At 38.2% G+C, this 6,102-nt stretch overlaps 1 long non-coding RNA gene across 1 annotated transcript; it reads right to left on the reverse strand.

The window, feature by feature from the left end:
- Window positions 1-2,336: 2,336 nt before the first annotated feature.
- LOC139136169 (uncharacterized) lies at window positions 2,337-6,024 on the reverse strand. Its single transcript, XR_011553135.1, has 3 exons — window positions 5,951-6,024; window positions 3,743-3,837; window positions 2,337-2,518 (listed from the first exon to the last, which is right to left on the reverse strand). It is a non-coding gene; the product is annotated as an uncharacterized lncRNA (long non-coding RNA).
- Window positions 6,025-6,102: the final 78 nt, after the last annotated feature.

Here is a 6,102-nt window from a genome sequence, read left to right on the forward strand (position 1 = left end):
GTAGACAGTAGCAGGGCAGTAGCTATATTAACTTTGATGATTTTGACAACAATTTTGTTCAGTTTATACAACTGCATTCTTCAACTAAAGCATGTTGAACTGTCCAATATTCAGCTTGCTAACACAACCTGTGTATATTTACCCCGCATTTGTAATATTCTCAAATGACTTTTCAGTCTGGACTCTTATTCAATTATCACCCTATATTCATATATGCAGGCTTTTGTCGACAAACTGAATATTGTGAGTTTAAGCATGCTGTAGGGAGACAGCAAGAAACTATATTTGATATACTGCATAGAAATATTGAAAAAATTATCAACAGTTGCAGCTTCTCCCCCGATACTAGGCGTACTTTTTCGGGTTTTTTTTAGAAAAGTCATACATTTTTAGATTTTTTCGAGACAAAAGTAATGAAATACGATAAAATGGTTCTGGATCTTGTTTCATTCTTACTAACATTAGAACAATTTGATGACAATAAAATGTTATTCAATCTTTATTTAATTACCTTTCAAAGTTTGGAATCGTAAAAAGGGGAACTTAAAATGTTCTTGTCCCTATAGGCAGAGGAAAACTTTCAACCCTCCTCCTCTACAACTACAAAAATTTTCGGATCCCCCTGAATTCTTTCAGCCCCCAAATGTTTTTGTGAACGCAGCCTTGCGTGTCTGGAAAACAAGCTCGTTTTTCTCCTTCTCTCTGTCGCATGCTGGAATACAAAGTATCTGTCTTACAAACTCAAAGCACTGTGTACAGTGTGCAATGTACGTGTTGACAGATGGACTCAAGTCTGGATGCAAAATCAGTCGTTAACATTAACATAGGGCATTAGGTAGCCGTCATTATTACGGCCTGGGGGTCGAAGGAATTTCATCGGGAACTCCGAAATTTCGAGTATCCCTCTGCCAACCATGGATTTGAGTAACCCCCTCTCTAACTCAGAAATTTTGACTGACACCCAACTTAGAACAGTTAAATACCAATACATGTACTTGTAAAATTTACAAAATTACAGCAATAGTAAAGACCTTTCAAATCCTGATGTACCCTGCTAGATTATTATCGGTTATCTCATGACGGTTGAAAAAGGTGAAACCAACAAAATGAAATTCAAAGTGACAGCAAAATACAGATATAAAAACTCACGCTATAACCAGTATCCAACCATATAATTTGGATGGGTATCATGACTGGGTTTTCACTAGGATATCTGACTGGGCAGAATTTGAAAGTACATGCACTTAACACGCGAGAGGCTAAGGGGGAAGTGTCAGAGGAGGGTGTCCCCTATCTTGCATGGAAAATTTGAGAAATTGATATGTGCAATGGTGCAGTCTTGTGCAATCTGAGAGTTGTTTGATTTTTAGTAGTAAAACTGTTAGAACACCCCAATGGGGAGAGCATGAGAGGGTGTGCCCTCTCTCGCATCGAAAATTTTGAGAAATTGATGTGTGCAATGGTGCAATTTGAAAGGTGTTTCAATTTATTTTGCACCAAAAATTGAGTAACCCCCTTCTTCCTCTCCACATTTTGAGCAACCCCTCTTGAAGTTTTCAATTTTTAGTGACCCCGTCACATTCCTCCGACCCCCACAGGCCGTAAATAATGGCGGCTCCCTTACACACATACAGACTGTGCTGACCAGTCAAACACCACTGACCAGGCAGTGCGTCAGGATTTCGGGAATAGAACAAGAAGCCGCATATAAAGTGGCTTTGCCTTTTCAAACATATTTTAAACATGTTATTGTGGCTCAAATTGTCAACATTTGACTACGAAATGCATGCAACTATGTGTGGATCTCTTGAAATCAACAAAAACAACTGATGGCATTTTCATCAGGTTTGGTGACCAGGCGAATATAGTTCCACGATCGACTGCGAGCAGGGCTAATGAGTTCGGCGTATGTGAGCTAGTGAGCGTACAGCTTGCCACACTAGCGTCATGTACGTGTACTTGACCTCTATACAAAGTAGTGATCATAACGATAACAATTCTTTGAGCGTGTCCGCTGAAAACCGGAAAGGCTCCGACGTAGCGCGACCCATAAAACATTCAAGTCATAAACCACTTCTTTTTTCTCAATCTGGACCACTGGAATTAAAATGACGCTTTGGAAAATGTTACACAATGTCAATACCACTATCATAAATACACAAAAATAATGGCATATCCATCAAAAGTTCCAGTTAACGAAAAATTAAGATCACCATGCCTTCTATTTTCATGAATTTTGGCATCATTCTGCAACTAATAAATCATTTCTACCATAAAGAAGAATTGACACATTTAAATGTTTTTAGTGGTACACTCTTACCTTCATATGATTGGACCAGTGAGATCAAATCAGATCTATTTGCTAGTCTCAAAAGATCCTCCAACTTTCCATAATCGTCGAAACTTATAAATTCTCTTTGTTCCAGTTCCTGAAGAAGTTCGAGGGTTGTTCCAAGTTTTCCAAGAGTGTCATTGTCGATGAATTGGCCACAAAGTCGCTTCACTCGGGGAAATTCCTCTGTTTGGACGAAAATCAAGAGGAAGCAAATTAATTTTCTAAGAACAAAATGGATTTAGCTAGAATGTACATCACGTGTCTCCTTGACTACGTCCTATCATATATCGATGTCTAATTTGGACTCATCATTATTGCAGAAGGCAATAAATTAACACTAACCTGAAGAACAATAACAGCATCTGCATGGCTATTTCAATCACTTTTGTTTTTAAATTGAACTTGTGTCGCCATACTGTACTCACTAATACCCCACAAGTACGGGAAATTATACTTTTGATAGAACTTTAAAAAATATGGATATTTTACGAATTAAGTACATTACAAGAAAATTTTGAGTAAATGAACACGTAGAGAAAATGGATACTGTACATTACAATGAGTGCATAGCGAAAAACATAAGATTACTATTATTTATTATGTAAATATTTATTATTTCATTACTGTAATTATTTATTATTCATACTGGGATAATGAAGTTATCCGCAATGAGCATATTTTGACCTACTTATCATTTTACGCCCCAAAGAGCATAAAGATGATGTCAACAGTAATTTAGTCATGCGATAGGACATGGCAGGTACTCACTACAGCTAACGTTCCGATGTCAAGTATTACTTGCTGATAAGTGCGCCTAAGTTACAGATACTCATATTCTCTCAGTTTTACAATACTTAGCTGCTCTGCTGTCTGTTTGGAATCATTCCAAACTCTGTCGGACAACTTACGTTCACACGGTCTTGTTTTTGTGAAAATTGTAAAATTATATTTTCGCTAAAACCTTCACGTAGGGATATAGTCTAGCTTGAATTTAAAATATCGATACGAATTTAGGCGTTATTCCTCTAATAACAAATATAGGCCAATACACTAAATGTGTTGTTAGCTACATTACATGGCATTTTGCTTTCCAAAAACATTAAAAATGTCCAATCCAACTTCCGTTAAATTGCACATTGATATGTCTCCCCCCCCCGTGTGGCCTTTCGGTGTGGGTGATCATTAAATAAGTTCAAAGTTCTGAGCAATTTCTGAAACATCACTATTTTCATATGAAAGCTATTGTGCCATAGATAACAGCATTGTTTAACATTAACTTTCGCAGCGGGAATTCTTGGTGAATATAGGTGGGATAATACTGCTATGATGTTACTTGCAGCACACACATGTCGTCCAAAGTTTTATGACGGTATGCATTGGTCGCCATGTTTGTAGTCCAATAAATACCTTCAGTAACTTCCTTGTCGATTGTTTCTAATAAGACACGCCATTCTTCTTCGATGTTGTACCGCCGTCGAGCCATAGTCACATCCTCTGTCACCCTTATAACAAGATAAGAATACTTAATGTGGTTTTGCATGAAATTTTGTTTTCTGATAATAAACACTAAAAAGTCATCGTTGATGACACAGTCCCCGCTTGTCCATTTTGTTATAATCTTTGTGTCTAGGTAGCTGTGGAATGACATTGATGCAACGGGTGCATCAGGCCTGTGACTTGCATAATAAAGTAATCTGAGGAATGTTCAATAAAAGACTCATCTCTGCCGGTGTTGACCACTAAAGAACTTTTGATTACATCACACATAACGATGCCCTCACTGCCTCTAGTGTCATGACAGCACATACTATACACATGGTTTGGTGGAATTTTCGAAATGGTATGGGATCGGGTATGTTGTTGTAATCAGCCATTTGGATCATATAATGAAACAAATTAATGTACACAAGAATGCAGCCATATCACGTTTAAACAAAATCAGTCCATTGAAGGACAGTGACCTATGTTTATAAAATTGAAATCAAATGGCTGTCTATTGACCATATGGATCGTAGCACAAAATTAGTAGACATGCATAAGTATGCCATAGTACTTTATCTTTGTACCAAGTCTCAACAACATTGGATAAGGAATATTTGCATATGATTAAGCCTCAAAGACATGAAAAAATCCAAAAAATGACAATCTGGCAGCCATATTGGAACATGTCACGAAGTAAATTGACATGTATACATGTATGTGTGCCATAGTGCTTGATCTTTGTGCCAAGTTTGGACAAAATGGGTTAAAAACCTTTGAATTATGCTTCAAAGATGCAAAATTCCAACAAAATGGCAGTTCTGCAGCCATATTGGATCCTATCGCAGGGTAATTGATACATGCATATGTATGCCATAGTGCTTTGCCTTTGTGCCAAGTTTGAACAAAATCAGTTCAAGGATGTTTGAGTTATGGTTCAGAGACATGAGAAAATCGCAAAAAAATGGACGCCTGTCGGCCATATTGGATCATATCATGAAATAAAGTGGTGTTCATATGAAGGGCATAATGTTTTGCTTTTGTGCCAAATTTGAACAGAATCGGTTCAAGGATGTCTGAGTTATGGTCCAAAGACATGAAATATCGCAATAAAATGGCTGCCTCACGCCCACATTGGATCGTATCCCAAAATAATTTTAACATACACATGAAGGCCATAGTGTTATGCCTTTGCGCCAAGTTTTAACAGAATCTGTTCAAGGATGTCTGAGTTATGATCCAAAAACATGAAAGATCCCAACAAAATGGCCGCCTCACGCCCATATTGGATCGTATCGCAATATAATTTGACAAGCATATGTAGGCCATAGTGTTATGCCTTTGTGCAAAGTTTGAACAGAATCGGTTCAAGGATATTTGAGTTATGGTTCAAAGACATGAAAAAATCGCAAACAAAATGGCCGCCTCGCGGCCATGTTGGATCGTATCGCAAAATAATTTGACATGCACATGTAGGCCATAGTGTTATGCCTTGTGCCAAGGTTGAACAGAATATGTTCAAGGATGTCTGAGTTATGGTCCAAAGACATGAAAAATCGCAACAAAATGGCCGCCTCGCGCCCATATTGGATCGTATCGTGATATAATTTGACATGGATATAAAAGCCATAGTGTTATGCCTTTGTGCCAAGTTTGAACAGAATCTGTTCAAGGATGTTTGAGTTATGGTCCAAAGACATGAAAAATCGCAACAAAATGGCCGCCTCGCGGCCATATTGGATCGTATCACAAAATAAATCGACGTGCATCTGTAGGTCATAGTGCTATGCCTTTGTGCCGAGTTTGAACGAAATTGGTTCAGCAGTGTCTGAGAAACTGTTGATGACGGACGGACGGACGGACGGACGGACGGACGGACGCACAGACGGGACCCAATCTATAAGTCCCCGCCGGACCCTTCGTCCGCGGGGACTGAAAATATATTTTTCGCCTGTACTTTGTACCCGGAAAGAAGACAATATTTACGTGCAACCAATGCATAACTACGCTTGTGTGTGAAAATTATGATTAAACAGTCGAAAACCACGCGAGATATTTGACCATTCATAGCACTACTGTAATTTACTGTTATTGTATATTCATAATACCTTAATTATACTTGGTAAATTTACATACCTGGTCCGTTCAAGTATTCAAAAGACGTACGCTTGTCAGCGACGCATATGGCAGGGCTATTTTCAACAAGCTGGCTACAGGTTAATCATTAAAAGACATTTACAGGTTTTGCCAGCTGAGGCGATTTAATATCTCTATTGATAAATTTCATA

The sequence above is a fragment of the Ptychodera flava genome, chromosome 7, assembly GCF_041260155.1.
Source record: "Ptychodera flava strain L36383 chromosome 7, AS_Pfla_20210202, whole genome shotgun sequence".
NCBI classification, from domain to species: Eukaryota; Metazoa; Hemichordata; class Enteropneusta; family Ptychoderidae; genus Ptychodera; species Ptychodera flava.